Below are 19,548 nucleotides of genomic sequence, written 5' to 3'. Positions count from 1 at the left end.
GGGTAGACTCTCATAATTAACATTACAGAGTCTGTCTTTGGATACTTTTAAAGCTTGTATTCATATTTCCTAATGGCTTCCCTATAGCACAATAAACTCAACACAAATACAGGAGTGCTAGCTGAATTTTTCTAGTCATTGGTTATCTGCATTAAAAAAATTATGGTCAGTGTGATAAATCAGAATAGTACCTCATGATTGTTTTGATTAACATTGCTGAAGGTTAGACACTTTTCTATATATTTAATTTCCTAGTGCATTTTCTCTTGTGAATTTTTTTTCAAGTTTGATGTCTATTTAGTTTGGCCTTAGGTATTGTTTATCTGCTTCTGCTAGTTTTTTTTTTTTTTTTTTAAGATTTTATTTATTTATTTGACAGAGAGAGACATAGTGAGAGCAGGAACAAGCAGGGGGAGTGGGAGAGGGAGAAGCAGGCTTCCTGCGGAGCAGGGAGCCCGATGCGGGACTCGATCCCAGGACCCTGGGATCATGACCTGAGCCAAAGGCAGATGCTTAACGACTGATCCACCCAGGCGCCCGTCTGCTAGTTTTTATAGAAAAAACATTTTGGCCCTTTGATGTACTTCCTAGAGCTACTTGTGTTAGTTTATGCTCAATTAGATAAAAATGGGATTTTAAATTTTACCTAGCAAAATCTATGCAGGGTCCTCTCTTGCTTTCATACTTAGTTCATGTTGGTTCTTATACTCTTCAAGGACATGTCTGTGTTTACTCTAGGATTTTAAAATGGAAAGCATGATTTATAGTCAAGAAATAAAATAAAACCTTAATTGTCTGGAATAAGTGGCAAGTGTTTAGGTTATGGAAGTGATTCATATCTTTTTCACATTTCCCAGGACCAACAAAATATCCTTTTTCTTCCATTCTAGTTAATTGAAGTCAAGCCAGTTGAGACTTTACTGGAAATATGTGTATTCCTGAAGTACTTTTTAAAGGGAAGGAAATCTATTGAGCACTGACTCTTTGCCAGGCACTATGCCAAAAGCTTATATGGCTACAGCAATCCTCTAAAATTAGTTTTATTATTTCCATTTTATAGATGAGATAACTGAGCCATGAAATACTTAAATAACTTATATAAACACACACAATTAGTAAGGAGAGCCAGGATGGAATCCCAGATATTCTGACTTCAAATTCTAGTATTAGACACTTTGCAAAATTACCTTCTGGATGCCTCCAGATATCATGTGCTCTACGACTCCCTGTTTTCTCACATCACTCATTTAAATCACCTGCCTGGTTGTTGTAAGCATTCAAGTTCCAACAACCTGCTGTAGCTTTTCCATCCTTGTATTTGCAAAGAACAGGGTAGATGGTTGGGGTGTAGCCCTATTCACTGCCAGGGGATTGACTGGATGATGTTTTCCTCCATTTATTTCTAAAAAAGCAGTCTGTCCTTTGCTTGGAGGAGGTGAGTTTCCCAATTTTGCAGACTCAAAGATGAAAGCAACAAGAATAGTGACTTTCCCAAAGTAGTGACAAGATGCACGAAGCAGCCATTATAATGTTTCAGGACATGTGAGTGTACATCCAACTGATGGAAAAAGAGGACTAAAAATCAGAATCCTAACTGTCTTTTGGGTCTTCTTGTGCAGCAGTTTGAGTGTTACATTTACTGAGGGGTCCTGTGACTGCTTTAAACCTTTTGTCAATAATTTGGAAAGTTGATAAAAGTTCCTGTTGTGTAACAAAAAGAAAAAAAAAGTTTTTATTTTTTAAAGTCTCTTCTTTCTAACCCACAGTACTCAAAAGCTAGATACTCATGCATAAAGATTGGTTTCTTGGTTTCCTTTGGAAGAAAAAGTTAGAAAAGTCTGTCTCAACTAATGTTCACACCAAAACAAAGTTCACTAACAAAAGCAAACATACCAACAAAGAAAATACCTATAATGCATTTTAAAAATAAATTTCATGTAGTCATTGATGGAATAACTTCTGGGGTGTGTGTGTGTGTGTGTGTGTGTTTTGACTTACCACCTGAAGGTAGTGGGCATGTGTTGTGTGATGTAATCTAAGGTCACATAGTGAGAGTGAGTATGTGTTGTGTTGCCATCACGTTCTAAAGTCACAAATAGAAAAGAATTCTAATTCCTGCTTAGAAAATTACTAAACTTGATAGTTTTGGGGGTGCCGCATAACTGCTTTGAACCTCACTTTCCTTATTTGCTAAAATAAGGGTAGTATTATTTACAACAAAAAGGTGCACACACTACCATTTGATTGAGAAAGATAAAGCATCAGAACAGCAGTATGTAACTGGTTTTTAATAGATGCTAATTTATTTCCTGCATTGAAGCAACACGTCCTGAACCTCCAGCATATAGTTGTCCTAGAAAATTCAGTGATAAGAACTGGTGGTAGTTTGACCACTGGACTTTGCTAAGCCCTTTATCCTAACCCCAGCTCCAGGGTCCTAGTTATGGTTCAGATTTAAACTTTTTCTGGGGAACAGGGATTTATTCAGAGGGTTAGTCCAGAGTGATCAGGTTCTCATCCTTACTCAGTATGTTTCTTGGAGGAGTTCACCTCTCTGGACTGCATCATCATCTGTTTTGTATTTGTGGTCAATAAGAATAACATACTTCAGAGTAATTATGTATTAATTTCTACTGTTTAGCACAAATGCTGATCTCTCTGCCATAATTAACTTTTTTCTAAGACCCTGGACTTGGCTAAGCATCTATCAAGCTACCTTAGACTCAGAGAAAATTGTGTGTTGGTCTCCATACCAATGGAGGCAAGTGGGAAAGCTTTCCATTGACTCAATCAGCAAGTTCTTATTAAGCACTTAAAGTTCCCGGTACACCATAAACTCATAGATTATTGCTAAAATGAGGCTTGAGAGTGAGGAATGGAATCAGGTAGATTTTATTGGATTTGACCTCTGACACTTTGGGAATTAGAACAAGTTAATGAACATTTATGAGCCTCAGTTTCCTCATCTGTACACAGGGAAATGGTATATAATGTACAGGATTTTTATGAAGGTTTGAGGGAATTGTACATCTAGCACTATTGGTATAATTCTTGGAATATAGAAAGCCCTCAATAATGGTGGCTAATACATCATCATCGAATCTTGCCACCAACCCCCAGCTTACAATGTCTGCTCTGACTCAATAGAAGTCGATAAGGCAGGAGATTCTGCATTAACCAAGTCTTCTGTGCCAGTTATCTGATGGGTTAGGTGGAGAAAGCAACTTGATGGGAAGGGTTGCGGAGTAGGGGAAAGAAATTTGACAGTCATAGTGAAAGACCTTTCACTGCATTAGTCTAACTTTCTGTTCTTTTTGAGATTCATTTCATTTCATTTCATTCACCTTCATTCATGGTGAGGTCTGACACTAAAAGTAAAGGTCAGTTCCTGTGCAAGATGTTGACAGTTATTGATAATAACTATATAACAGAGACCTTTCTTTTTTTTTTTCCCTGCAGAACGTGCCCTCTTTAATACCCATCACCAGGCTAACCCATCCCCCCACCCCCTCCCCTCTAGAACCCTCAGTTTGTTTCTCAGAGTCCATCATCTCTCATGGTTCGTCTTCCCCTCTGATTCCCCCCCTTCATTTTTCCCTTCCTACTATCTTCTTCTTCTTCTTTTTTTTTTTTAACATATAATTATTTGTTTCAGAGATGCAGGTCTGTGATTCAACAGTCTTGCACAATTCACAGCGCTCACCATAGCACATACCCTCCCCAATGTCTATCCCCAGCCACCCCATCCCTCCTACCCCCCACCACTCCAGCAACCCTCGGTGTGTTTCCTGAGATTAAGAATTCCTCATATCAGTGAGGTCATATGATACATGTCTTTCTCTGATTGACTTATTTTGCTCTATTCCCAGGGAGATATTACTTCTCCTATACCTGATTTTACAGATCTATGCATTTATTTACTGCATCAATTTGAACCATTTGTTTTAGAAGCAGCAGAAAACTTGACCAAGTTATCTTGGACAGAGGGAGAACTTCTCTCATCCAAGTAACTGGAAAGTTCAGAACTGGCTAGTTCCATGCAGACTTGATATTGAGGCTCAACAACATCTTCTGGACTGTTTTCTTCATCTCCTGAATCTCACCTCTCTCTGTGTTTGCTTTAGTTCCAGGGTCCATAGCAAACAGCAGCTTCAGGCTTATATGGTTCCCCAGGCTCAAGGTCATTGCCAAAGTGGATGCTTCCCTTTCAGTTGCTAAAACAAAAGTCCCAGAAGAATGCTAATTTTTTAAACCAATTCCTAAGCCAGTCACAGTGGATGGTAAGGTGGGGTGATAGGCTAGGTTACATGCAACCAGCAACATCAAGTCTATTCAAAGAACATGGATTAGAGTGGTGCTTCTTCAAAAGAAAATCAGGGCTATTTTTCCAGGAAGAGGGTGACTGTATGCCAGCAGGGAAAGAAATAAGATCATACATGTTCTTTATTTTCTGTGGAGAAGCTTCCTTCACCACCGCCATCTGTTGAGTCTAACTTCCTTCCTGCCGCATCTAAAGCGTCACTTCCTCCATGACATATATCTTGATTCAAGTTTCATTATCTTGGTGAATTAGCTCTCTGACTCAATAAAATCCAAATGGCACTTGTGCTTCTCATGTAGATTTTATTATAATGTGCTTTTTCTTAGATGTGTTTGAACATTTGTCTTAACCAGCTAAAAACACATGGAAGGCAGAGACTCATCATCATGAAATCCCTTAAAGCAACCAGTTCAGTGACCTACACACAAGAGATAGAGTATAAACACCTTCTGAATTATATTTCAACAACAGTTCTGTGTTTCTAAAATAATAATTATATTTCAGTTGGAAAATTAAGAAAGACCAGACAAAACCCCTAAGCTTTTATCCCATTTCTTTTAAGGAAACATGGTTCTAGATTTTACTTTGAAATATTGTGAAGCCTGGTCCCAGAAATTGGCAGTGCTTTGAATTTAGAAGTTTAACCTCATGTGATAGATAAATGAGGAGTATCTCTTCAATTATAGAGCAGAAGCTATTCCATGTAACTGCCTTCCCAATTACCATCTTAACATAGGGATTTTTTTATGTGAACTAAACAGATTCTTAAGTCAAGAAGCAAATGAAAGGTTGGGAAGAGACATATGTTTGAATGACATTTCTTTCTGAATGTTTGGGATCATTAGAGTTTCTGTGTGATTCATAAACATGGGGGATAATTGGAAACAGTATTCTTGGCCTATAGGTTTGTGTACCACAGACAATACAAAGCAACAAAGAACAAACTCTCCACTTGAAATCTTATTTTCTTGTGATATAAATCAATCCACAGTGGAATCAATCTTTTATAATAGAGATGAGAAGATGAGGTTGAACTATTATTTAGCTTCCAGTTTTAACTTGTGATTTATTTCCTGGGAATAAAATAGAGTTCTGAATTGGGAACTTTCTATTGCTTTTGTTAGTTAACTTTGACTAAAATATTATAAATTGAAATGCATTAAATGTGCTTTAACATACTATTTTTATTTTGTGGTGGGAATAAAATCATTCATTAAATATTACTGAGTATATACTATGTGCTAAGCATTGAATTGGATACAAAGAAAGGGAATTATCTTCTTAGAACATACAGTTTTATTAGGGAAAATAAATTTACATATAATGTATGATATAAAATAAACATAAACACAGAAATACATGTAAAGAGAGACTTCAGGTGATGCAATGCTTATATATAGCTAGGGGTTCAAAAAAGGCATTCCTGAGGCAGAGAGTTTAGTTGGACTTTGAAGGATAAGATTTGGAGAAAGGATAATAATAGCTGACATTTACTGAGTATTCACTAAGTAATCAGGTACCTTTCTAAGTAGTAATTTTTTTTTTAAAGATTTTATTTATTCATTTGAGACATAGAGATACACAGAGAGAGAGAGCATGAGCAGGGAGAGAGGCAGAGGGAGAGGGAGAAGCAGGCTCCCCGCTGAGCCAGGAGCCCGATGCGGGGCTTGATCCCAGGACCCTGATGCGGGGCTTGATCCCAGGACCCTGGGATCATGATCTGAGCCGAAGGCAGACGCTTAACCATCTGAGCCACCCAGGCGCCCCAGTAGTAATTTTTTTTTAACTGCTACAGTTACTTCATGAGTTTGGTGCTATTATTATCCCTATAAAATAGATAAGCAAATGGAAGCACAGAGAAACAAAGTAACTTGATGACGAACACACAGCTAGTAAGTGGCAGAACCAGGATATGAATGCTTGCAGGCTGACTTCAGTTTTTAATCACTCTACTATGGGAAATTCCAAGTATGAGTAATAGTGTGAGTGTAATAGACAAGATAGTATGAGGTGGATGGCAGGACTGAGTCTGGTTGTAACAAAGTATCCACTGGGAAATGTGTTGAGAAAGTTAGAAATGACAATTAGGGCAAATCATCAAAGGCTGTATAAAAGTAGTTTGGGCTTTACTCAGCAAGTAATTGAAAACTGTGGACAGGGTTTGAGCCAATCAGTCCTTGATTGGGCTCCCTTAGCAAATCCTAAGACAAGGATTTTAGCCAAGACATCAATTTGGAAAATGATCCCAGGAAGTACTCACATGCTGAAGTTAAAAAGTGAAGAAAAGGAAGCCAATGTGGTGTTATTGTGCATGTATATGATATATACCAGAATGCTGTGAATTCCACTTTGGACCCAGAGAGTTGCAGACACCAACATACACCCAGATAGAAATATAGAGCAAAAAACAAGTAGTGAGCACCTACCAAGGAGAGCTCAGGACTGAAAATAGAGCTATGGACATAATCTGTCTCATAGAAATGACAGGTACTCCCACATTCTAATGAACTAACCCCAAATATTTTGCTCTCAGAAAATGTAGCAATGGTCCAACTTGCAAGTCTTGACCTTTGCCCCTGACTGGTTTTGACTGAATAAGGTTTATATCCCATGATGAAGTGGGTTTGACTCATGAAGGCAAGGTTGGTTAAACATCCAAAAGTCAGTTAATGTAACACACAATTTTGATAGAATAAAAAACACTACATCAAAAACTAATGATGTAATATATAGTGATTAACATAACAATAAAAAATTAAAAAAAAAACTAATGATGTAGAGGGGAGGGGGGTAGGAGGATGGGTTAGCCTGATGATGGGTATTAAAGAGGGCACGTTCAGCATGGAGCACTGGGTGTTATACACAATGAATCATGGAACACTACATCAAAAACGAATGATGTAATGTATGGTGATTAACATAACAAAAAATTTAAAAAACTAATGATATAATGTATGGTGATTAACATAACATAATAAAATAAAAATAATTAAAAAAGCAACAAAACCAAATGATCATTTCAATAGATGTATAAGTAACATGTTGCATAATATTTTGCATAAGCAAAATCCAATATTCTTTCATAATAAAAACAGCCAACAGGGTAGCCAGTTTCCACTGTGACATGTAAAGAGGTTGCAAGTTGTCATTGCCACTCTCATAGCAGGAAAAAAGTTGAACAAATTGAAAAATGATAATTTTTCTTAGCTCTTCCAGAGGATTAAGGTCAGAGGACAAATTGCCACCCCCAAAACTTGAGAAGACAGGTAGATACTTAGAATACAGAATACAGGTTAGCTGCCTTACCTGAAGCAGAAGATGCTGGAACAAGTAACTGGCAGGAAAACTTAAATGGTAACTTCAATGCACTGTTGGAGGTTATATATGGACTACCTTGAAGGTTAACATTTCTAGAGGATCAGACTAAGGAGCAGGGGAGACACTCAAGAGTTTTACTTCCAGGAGCCCCATCAGGTTCTCACAGTGAAAATGGGAGAAAAATGCCCTCTAGTTTGCACAGGGAAACAAGAAAAGTAACCATTTTTGAAATACACCCAGGTGAAAGGAACACATTTAAAGTAAGCACAGAGAGTGTTTTCTATAAAAACAACAACCCAGCAAAGCAAAAATAAAAATTTCACCAAAGCCTTATCTGACTTGGAAAAGAAATTACATCAGGAAGAGGACCCTCAACAGAATGTGACCCTGCTGGTATCTTGATCTTGGACTTCCCAGCCTCTAGAACGTTGGGATATAAATTTCTATTATTTATGAGCCACCCAGCCTATGGTATTTCATTAGAGTAGCCCAAACAGATTAAGACATACATCAATTAAAAGATCATGTATAAAAAAGAATAAGATCCAACTATGTGCTGTCTATAAGAACACCATTTTAAATGTAAATACATAAATAAAAAGAAAGAGATGGAGAAAGATATACTATGTTAACACTAATCAAAAGGAAACTGGAGTGGCTATGTTAATTTTGGAAAAGATAGACTTCAGAATAAGAAATATAGGGTATGTGCTATGGTGGGCTCTGTGAATTGTGTAAGACTGTTGAATCACAGACCTGTACCTCTGAAACAAATAATACATTATATGTTAAAAAAAAGAAGATAGTAGGAAGGGAAGAATGAAGGGGGGGAAATCGGAGGGGGAGACAAACCATGAGAGACTATGGACTCCGAGAAACAAACTGAGGGTTCTAGAGAGGAGGGAGGTGGGGGGATGGGTTAGCCCAGTGATGGCTATTAAAGAGGGCACGTTCTGCATGGAGCACTGGGTGTTATGCACAAACAATGAATCATGGAACACTATATCAAAAACTAATGATGTAATGTATGGTGATTAACATAACATAATAAAATAAAAAAAAGAAATATTATCAAGATAAAGAAAGTCATTATATAATGATAAAAACGGTCAATTATCCAAGAAGACGTAACAATACTTACATATATGCACCTAACAATAATTTTTCAAGATATATGAGATGAAAACTGATGAAAAGACAAGGAAAAATAGATTAATCCACTATTATCACTGGGGACTTCAACACTCCTTTACTGTAATTGACAGAGCAGGCAGAGAGAAAATCACCAAGGATATAGTTGAATCGATTAGAACCATCAATTAACTAGATCCAGTTGACATTTATAGAAATTTATAGAGATTCAACATCAGAATACCTATTGTTCTCAAGCTTACATGGAACATCCACCAAGATATACCCCATTCTGGGCCATAAAACATATCCATTTCTTCCGGGTTGTCCAGTTTCTTAGCATATAATTTTTCATAGTATTCTCTTAAGGTACTTTGTATTTCTGTGGTGTCAGTTATTTTTCCTCTCTCATTTCTGATTTTATTTGGGCTTTCCTTTGTCTTTTTTTCTTGATGAGTCTGGCTAAAGGCTTGTCAATTTTGTTTATTTTTTCAAAGAAACATCTCTTGGTTTCACTGATTTTTTTTTTCTATTTTTCTTTTAGTCTTGATGCCATCTATTTCTGCTCTGATTTTTATTATTTCCTCTCTTCTACTCTACTTTGTTCTTCCTTTTCTAGTTCCTTCAGGCGTAAGTTACGTTGTTTGAGTTTTTCTTGTTTCTTGAAGTAGGCCTCTACTGCTATATATTATATATATAACTGCTTTTACTGTGTCCTGAAGATTTTGGACCACTGTGTTTTCATTTTCATTTGTCTCCATGTATTTTTTAAAATTTCTCCTAAGGCAAAGGAAACAAAAACAAAAATAAACTATTGGGACTACACCAAAATAAGAAGCTTTTGCAAAACAAAGGAAACCATCAGCAAAACAAAAAGATGACCTACCGAATGGGAGAAAATATTTGTAAATGATATGTCTTATAAGGGTTTAAAATCCAAAATCTATAAAGAACTTATACAACTCAACACCAAAAAAAAAAAAAAAATCTGATTAATAAATGGGTAGAGGACCTGAATAGACATTTTTCCAAAGAAGGCATACAGCCAACAAACATATGAAAAGGTGTTCAACCTCACTAATCATCAGGGAAATGCAAATCAAAACCAAAAGAGGATATCACCTCACACATGTCAGAATAGCTAAAATAAAAAAGACAAGAAACAACAGTGTTGGTGAGGATGTGGAGAAAGGGGAATCTTCTCTCTTTTTTTTTAATGGAAGTTGAATTTTGTTCTAGAAGACAGTTAATTTTCTTTATTGTTTTAAAGATTTATTTATTTAAGAGAGGGGGGAGGGGCAGAAGGAGAGGGAGACAAGCAGGCTCCCTGTTGAGCAGGAAGCCCAGGATGCTGGGCTCCATCCCAGGACCCTGAGCACAACCTGAGCTGAAACTGAGTCCGACACTTAACCAACTAAATGACCCAGGTGCCCTGAAGACAGATAACTTTCTGATGGATATGTTGATCCTCTCATGGCTTGATTTTAAGACTTGTTAGGACAAGTCTAGAGAATCCTTTATTTCAGGGGTAAAAGTGCTTCACACATGAAGTGTGGTCTTTCTGGTATAGTCAGTTAACCAGCTCTGAGAGTTCATCAAGGCCATTCCACACTGGCCAGGCAAAACTACTACATTTTCCGGGCACCTGGGTGGCTCAGTTGGTTAAGCGACTGCCTTCGGCTCAGGTCATGATCCTGGAGTCCCTGGATCGAGTCCCGCATCCGGCTCCCTGCTCAGCAGGGAGTCTGCTTCTCCGTCTGACCCTCCCCCCTCTCATGCTCTCTCTCTATCTCATTCTCTCTCTCAAATAAAATCTTTAAAAAAAAAAAAACTACCACATTTTCCACCTTATTCTTCATTCTTCTTCTATCTGCATTCATCTTATAGCTCCCTGGAAGCTTTTCTCTGCTAATCTTCAAAACCTCACTCTACACACAGAGCTTAGCCTATGGTCAAAGACCTAATGGGACATCTTTAAATTTTGGAAGCTCCTTTTTTTAATGCAACTTTCTTCTCTTTAGTACTCTGTCCCACAAATTCAAGCCCAATTTCTGACTTCTCATTTCAATAAGGCTGCCATATTCTGCCTGAACTTTTAATTCTTTAATTCATGCCAGTCTTGAAAGTACTCTGAGTCAGAAGGCTTGAGGAACTGAGGCTTCTGTCTCCTGTGTTTCTCCTCTGTCAGAAAGCACACTTCTGTGCTGCCTGTAGTCCAGTGTCTAATAATAGTTGCCACATATATTTTGTCCAGTTTTATAATTGTTTGTGTTGGGAAGGCTAGTCCAGATCTAGTTTCTCCATCATAGGCAGAAGCAGACGTCATTTTAATTATACTCAATAGCTTCCAATGGCTGATGGCTAATTCTACCTTCACCTTTGAATAATATTATCAGGAAGATTTAATCTTATGTTATTACTTGCAACACTAATTTTTCACCCTCTCCTTAGGGATAATCATCAGGATGATAGATTAGATTATCAGTCCACCTATTATATGTAATTTCCTGCATTGTCTGTAAGACATGAATGAAGAGAAACTTCAAAATTATTGATGTGATAAAGTAAAAATAATTAATAAGGAGAGAAAGTTGATCAGATTCATGACATGTGAGTGGATCGGAAAGAGCAACAATATATTAGATTAAAAATTTATTACAAGATTTATCAATTTCTATGTGTAGTTTTGTCATAAGAAATTAGTATAAATTATGATGACTGCTTTTAAATACCATGGACACTGAAGAAAATAGAAAGTAGATGATGTGAAATAAAAAGATAATTTATTTTTCAGTTACAGATGAAATATTGAGTATGGAAATATGTACATCATATAGTTTATGATCCATTTTAGAGTTATTAGTATAAAATAAATACATTATCTCATTAGGGCAGTGATGGAGAACTCTGCTACCAACAATAAACTCTCATGTTCACCCATTACATGTGTGCCTTAAACAGAACCATAAAAGGGGATAATGTTTACCTAAGCAAGCACAGCTGAGAGTAGGGATAGAAGACATAGTCACAGAAAAGGGCAATGTTGTCATTTTGATAAGAGTTATTAATGGTTGGTAAATTCCCATACTAGATAAACATTCTTAGAAATCTCTGTGTGTATCCTAGCAACAAATGTCTGTTTCAAACTACATTCAGGATTCAAAAAATTAAGAAAAAAAGACTGTATAAAAATTACTTTAAATCAGAGCAGATATATGGTTTGACATTTCAGAGAAGTTGGAGTTATGATACTTAGTTTCTCCCAATATTAAAGTGCATAACATCAAATTCAGAAGGTTTATGTGAGATTTAAATTATCCCATATAGGGCGCCTGGGTGGCTCAGTTGGTTAAGCGACTGCCTTCGGCTCGGATCATGGTCCTGGGGTCCTGGGATCGAGTCCCACATCAGGCTCCCTGCTCTGCGGGGAGCCTGCTTCTCCCTCTCCCACTCCCCCTGCTTGTGTTCCCTCTCTCGCTGTGTCTCTCTCTGTCAAATAAATAAATAAAATCTTTAAAAGAAAAAAAAAATTATCCCATATAAAAATGCATCTTGTAAGTTATCTTGCACATGGCCATAATTTAATAAATGTTGATTAAATGAACATTTGCATAAAGTACTATTATAATCTTCACGTTATAGGTCTGAAAATGTTGCCCAGTGGTTAAGTAACTTGACAAAGTGCTCACAGGTAGGAAGTGATAGAACTGGGGTTCTAACACAGGGCACCTTACTCCAAAAGTCCATCTGGCTTTGAATTAAAAATATTCAAGTAGTATAATATGGAATCGTATATGCCAATACTATGAAATCATCAAATAAGAACCATTTGGCCTTTTCCTCCCTTCTCCATTTATCCAAGAGCACTGAACAAATAGTGAAATATTTCATTTTCAATAACAAGTAACTGAGGGTGCACTATATGGAAGGGGCTTTGTAAGGCACGTATAAGAACAAAAACATAATAAAAGACTATTCTCCACAGGAAAGTACTTTGAAAGAGCTTTATCCCAATGAGGGAAGGGAATTCCATCACTTAAGCCCCCTCCAGGCTTCTTGTCTCATCTAAAAAGAGGAGAAGACCTAATCAACTAGCACTCAGATCTTCAAGGAAACATACTGGGAACATGGAAAGGATTATAAGGGAAATAGAGGGCAGGGAGGAGGGTTTTACTACTGAAGAAACACTTGGGAAGGGAATAGCCCAGAGACACAGGTCAAAGAAGACACTGGAGTTTAATTGGAAGGTTATAGAGCACTGCCCATACCCCACATCTAACCACCACACCAACAAGGCTCTGATGCAGAAACAATGGATTGCAGGAGAGAGAGTTGCAAAGCATAAACTGTCTTGGAGAAGTAGTACTTAGGGAAGCCCAGGGTGAAGAGAGAGACAGAAATAAGGACACTGGAGAAATCTGAAGCTACAGCAAATATTAAAAACACCCAACTTCTAACAGATTCACATAAATCCTTATACTAAAGTCATATTTACTTCAGTTCCTGTTAACTAATATAATGTCTGGCTTTTAAGAAGACATACAGGGCATGACAAAAAAACAAGAAAAAACACTGATTGAAGAATGAAAACAATAATCAGAACCAGACTAAGTTGACATAGATGTTGTAATTATCAGAGAGGGAATGTAAAATAACTATGATTAGTATGTTAGATCTTTAACTGAAAAGTCGGCAACATGAAAGCAGAGATGAGTAATATAAACAGAAATCTGGAATCTGTACAAAAGAATCAAAAGGAAATGCCAGAATAATAAGAATGAAGAATGCCATTGATGATGTCATCAGCAGACTGGACTAGGCTGAAGAAAGAATCAGTGATCTTGAAGTTAGGTCAATAGAAACTTCCCAGACTAGAAGAAGAAAAAACAAAGGGGGGGGGGAAATCGTAACAGACTATCTGAAAACTTTGGGACAATATCAAAAGGTGTTTTATATACATAATTAAAATGCCAGAAGAAGGGAGAACTGAGCAGAAGTATTTGAAGTAATAATGGACAAAAACTTTCCAAAATTAATGATATTCCTCAGAACTGGGAAGCTCAGAGAATATAAAAATTTGACACATACACATATCATAGTCAAACTACAGAAAAGCAAAAATAGAGAAAAAAAAATCTGGAAAGAAGCCAGTTGTAGAGAAATCACCTTACTTGTGGATGTTAGAATTACAGGGTACTTGTCATAAGGAACTATGCAAAAAAGATGAGAACAAAGGAAATATTTAGAGGGTTGAGGGAAGTGGATAGAAGCCTCCAATCTAGAATTCTATATCCAGTGAAATTATTTTAAACTGAAAGACAAAGACTTTCTCAAACAAACAAACAAAAATTAGAGGGGATTCATAGCTAACAGACATTCCTTGCAAGAAATATTAAAAGTTCTTCAGTCAGAAAGAAAACAATATATAGGCAAAAAAACTTTAGATATACATAAAGAAAGAACGAGTATCAGAAAAGGGATAAATTTAAGTCAAATAAAATATTTTATTTTTTTTATTGTTAATTAGAACAATAGTTATCTAAAAGTTATGTAGTTATCTAACAGATAACTGTTTAAAGCAATGATCGTAGTAATATATTGGATAATTGTATTAAGTGGATAAGTGAAATGAATGACTTGTCTCTCAGGATGGGATGGAGGAAGTGGGAACACTCTTCTAAGCTACTTGTACTACATGTGAGGTGGTATAATGTTATTTGAAGGTGGACTTGGAATAGATAAAAGGTATATTGTAAATTAATGGGTAATCATTAATTTAAAAAATATAATTGTTAGCTAAGAGGATATAAATGTGTCTACTGGACTTGAACAATTAAATAACTGGATGTTGGTTGATGAGAGCCAGGTTTCTTATTATTGGAGTAGAAGGTTACCAGTAAGCAAGGGAAGTAGGCTAAACTGATACATGTGGCAATGGATCAGAATTGGAGATATTGGAATGAACTCATGTGTAGCTTTATATAGAAGTAGATGCATATAGAAATACTTATTTGTATGTGCATATACAGGGTTAGTATCACATGTTTCCATGTTATGTCAGCTGAGAGTATGTAGAATCAAGACACTTTAGCAACAAGTATACCTACCACCTGGCTCTTGGTTTCTAATGCTCTTCTCCAGTAGCAGGAACCAGAAGTCCTAGCGGTTATCTGATTCTAGGACTGGGCAGGAAATATAAAGATGAGTCTGGAGCATCTTTTAATTCTGGAAAGCAAAAAAACAAACAACAAAAAACATTTAAAAAAGAGGAAAATATGTATTTTGATGAGAAAATGTCAAGGGACACAGGAACCAGAGTTCCCAATGACCAAAAGTGAAATAAATTTGAGCATAAAACAAATGAATTTATATTGAAGTATAACTCAAAGTATGCAATAAATAAGTAAATATATTATTAAGTAAATATATAATATAATACATAATATATTTATTATAAGCAAACATTATTATATATATATAATTAGAGGGAATAAATAAGTCTCCCATGAAGAGTTCTAAATAATTTATGTGGATACTCTCCTCAAGGAGATGAAGCATACCTCCACATTCCTTAAATATGGAACAAGCATACAGTATGGAAAGTGAGAATATAATATGGAAAGGGAGAAAAAGAATATAGTAGAGAAATTTACAAACACGGTCTCAGCCAGGTGATCAATATTAACATCAAAGTGATATGTCCATAGTTTATACCTATTAAATAATTTGATGAAAATAACATTCACCTCTATGAACTCCCTCCCCAAAGCATATAACCATTGTGCAATCACAAAGAAAACATCAGATAACCTCAATAGAAGGACATGCTACATGGTATCTGACTAGAACTTCTCGAAGTGTCAAGGTTATCAAAAAGGACAAGGAAAGTCTGAAAAACCATTATAGCCAACGGGAGCAAAAGGAATCCCAACTACAGAATACAATGTGGTATCCTGGATCCTGAGATGGGTAATAGAAGGGATCCCCTACTATTATTTTATTACTGTTAATTTCTTCCTTTATGTCTGTTATTAGTTGCTTTATATATACTTAGGTGCTCCCATGTTGGGTGCATATTTACAATATAAAACCAGTACAGAGCTTAAAGCACAAAAGCAGTAAAATCAATCATACCTGTAAAAATCAGTCAAGGGGGATGCCTGGGTGGCTCAGTCGGTTAAGCGACTGCCTTCGGCTGGGGTCATGATCTCAGGGTCCTGGGACCGAGCCCCGCATCGGGCTCCCTGTTCGGCGGGAAGTCTGCTCCTCCCTCTCCCACTCCCCCTGCTTGTGTTTCCTCTCTTGCTGTCTTTCTCTCTGTCAAATAAATAAATAAAATCTTTAAAAAAATAAATAAAATAAAAATAAGTCAAGCGATTCACAAAATAAAAGGATCTGAAGTATGATGTCATATACATAAAATGTCAGTGAGGGGGAGTAAAAATTTAGTGCTTTTAGAATGGGTTCAAACTTATGCGACCATCAATTCAAAATAGACTTCTACACACATAAGATATTACATATGACCCTAATGGTAACCAAAAATCAAAAACCTGTAATAGATACACAAAAAATAAAGAAAAAGGAATCCAAGCATACCACTAAAGAAAGCCATCAAACCACAAGGGAAGAGATCGAAAGAAGAAAGGAACAAAAAAGAACTAAAAAAACAAAAACAAAAACAACCTTGTAAAACAAGTGACAAAATGACATTGAGTACATACCTATCAGTAATTACTTTGAATGTAAATGGGCTACATGCTCTAATCAAATGATATAGGATGACTTAATGGATAGAAAAAGAAGACTCATCTATATGCTGCTTACAAGAGACTCACTTCAGACCTAAAGACACATACAGATTGAAAGTGAAGGGATGGAAAAACATTTACCATACAAGTGGACGTGAAAAGAAAGCTGGGGTAACAATACTTATATCAAACAAAATAGACCCTAAAATAAAGACTGTAACAAGAGACAAAGACCTACACTTCATAATGATAAAGGGAAGGATCCAAGAAGAGGATATAACCATTGTAAAACTTTAATACAAGAAACCAAGTGTATGGGCACCTGGGTGGCTCAGTTGGTTAAGCGACTGCCTTCGGCTCAGGTCATGATCCTGGAGTCCCAGGATCGAGTCCCACATCGGGCTCCTTGCTCAGCAAGGAGTCTGCTTCTCCCTCTGACCCTCCCCACCTCATGCTTTCTCTGTCTCTCAAATAAATAAATAAAATCTTTAAAAAACAAAACAAAACAAAACAAAAAAACAAGAAACCAAGTGTAGTGAAATATATGGGAACATTCTGTACTATCTTTGCAACTTTTCTGTGAATTTAACACTAATATAAAATAAAGTTTTTCAAAAGGAAACCCACAGAATAGAATACATTTGTGAAATACATGTCTATGAACATCCAGGTTATATAAAAAAAGTTATGAATTAATTTTTTTCTGGTATGAATCAATTTTTAAGACCAGACAGTCTGATAGAAAAATGTACATAAGATTTGAACTGACACTTCATGAAGATCAATGATCAATAAATTTATCACAATTGTCTCTCTAGTCATTAGGGAGATATATATTAAAATTATAATGAAGTTCCACTACATACCACAATGAATAAGATGAAAAAGACTAAAGACTGCTAATAGCAAGTATTGGAGAGAATTTGAACAATCAGAAATCTCATCACTGTGGGCCCAGTATATATGTGTGTGTGTGTACTTACAAAACACATATACATAATCTGTGCATTCAGTGAATATTCAGTAAATACATACATACATATATATATATACACACACAGACAATAGAAAAGACATGCACTTGAATATTTATAGCAGCACTACTTGTAATCACCTAAAACTTGAGACTATTCAAAATATTATCAACAGTAAAATGGACTAAGGTATCAGATGTTCAAATATCAACACTGAGATCAGAGCATCTATAACTCCATGTAGCAATATGGGTAAAAAATTACAAATATAATGTTGAACAACAGAAGTTAAAAATAAAAGTATAATAGCTATAGGATTTCATGTCTATGAAATATAAAACTAGACCAAAAAAAATCCCTGGCGTTAGATGTCAAGAAAATGGTTTTCCTTGAACACGTGGTAACTGGAGGGAATGCAGGAAGAGAGACTTCCAGGAGTCTCTTAATGTTCTGATTTTTGAACTAGTGTTGAACTAGTGCATTCAGGTTTTTTTTTAAAGATTTCATTTATTTATTTGAGAGAGAGAGAGTGGAGTGAGCAAGAGATAGAGCACAAGCTGTAGGAGCAGCAGAGGGAGAGGGAGAAGCAAGCTCCTCGCCGAGCAGGGAGCCCGACGCAGGACTTGATCCCAGGACCCTGGGATCATGACCTGAGCCGAAGGCGGACGCTTAACGACTGAGCCACCCAGGTGCCCTAGTGTGTTCAGTTTTTGAGAATTCATGAAACTGCATACTTTGCCAGGTACACTTTTCTATGTATATGTGTGTATATGTATATATATTCCAATATATACATATTCAAAAATATGTTAAAATATATAGATATGAAAGCATTACAGAATAATTAAAAGAACACCCAGAAGATTCAAAAAGCCAAAAAAACCAAAGCATTAAAACCAGAGTAAAAAGAAAAAACAAGAATTATGTGATAATGATAAGGGGAAAAATCAAAAAAGAATCATTATATCAGAAGATCTATGTTTGGGGAATGTAATATTATGAGATATAATGCTACACAGTAAGCTTCTTGAGTGCCATGGACAAAGTGAAGTAGTATGTGTATGTGTGTCTGTGTGTGTATATAGATTTATATATTTATATATACTTTTCTTGTATATATATAAATATACAGTTTTTATATATTCAGTATTTTTATATTTTTATATTTTATATTTTAAGCCAGGTTTGAACTCATATAAATATGGCATTTGAGTCTCTCTGTCAGAGACATTGGAGAGCCTAATATGTAATATTGTAAGCGTATAAAATACTTTTGTCCTATACTTTGTTCTTTTAAAGAATGATCCCAAGAGGGGCGCCTGGGTGGCTCAGTCATTAAGTATCTGCCTTTGGCTCAGGTCATGATCCACATCGGGCTCCCCGCTCAGCGGGAAGCCTGCTTTTCCCTCTGACCCTTCCCCTGCTTGTGTTCCCTCTCTTGCTGTGTCTCTGTCAAATAAATAAATAAAATCTTAAAAAAAAAAAAAAAGAATGCTCCGAAGAATAGATAACACTTCCTTGGATGCACACATTAAAACTCATAGGAGCCTTGATGGTGGGATACCGTGTTGCGTAGCCCTTGCCTAATCTGGGACTGATCACTTACTCTTTAAAACTAGCAAAGCACTAGCCCCAGTTGTGATTTTCTAACCAGTTCTGTGCAATAAAGAAACACACTGAGAAAGGAGATACACCAGTTGGCCCTGTATTTAAATAACAAAAATTTTTTTTTTTTTTCCTAAAAGCATGATTATACAGTTTCCCTGCTTCTTGGAAAACAAAGCTTGTTTTATGCTGATTTAATTTAATTGCTACAAAACAGAGAAATACCAAAACCTGTGATATATGTTCAGTGTTTTATTTTAAAATTTTTCTTCTGGTCCTTTCTTTCTCTTTAAAGTCCATTATTTATTCATTGTCTTCGGGCCTCTGAGCAGGTGACTGACAAGGACAATGACTGCAGGAAAGAACACTGTTTGAGCAGAAGGAAAATTCAAGGAGTACTGGGTGCTTTTGCTATGGATACAGATAGATGAGAGATTGGGATATCACT

This window comes from Mirounga angustirostris, unplaced genomic scaffold (assembly GCF_029215605.1).
Source record: "Mirounga angustirostris isolate CCGP_5_RB_7025 unplaced genomic scaffold, mMirAng1.0.hap1 SCAF_6, whole genome shotgun sequence".
NCBI classification, from domain to species: domain Eukaryota; kingdom Metazoa; phylum Chordata; class Mammalia; order Carnivora; family Phocidae; genus Mirounga; species Mirounga angustirostris.
The sequence above is the reverse complement of the archived record's forward strand: the minus strand, read 5'-3'. Positions refer to the sequence as shown.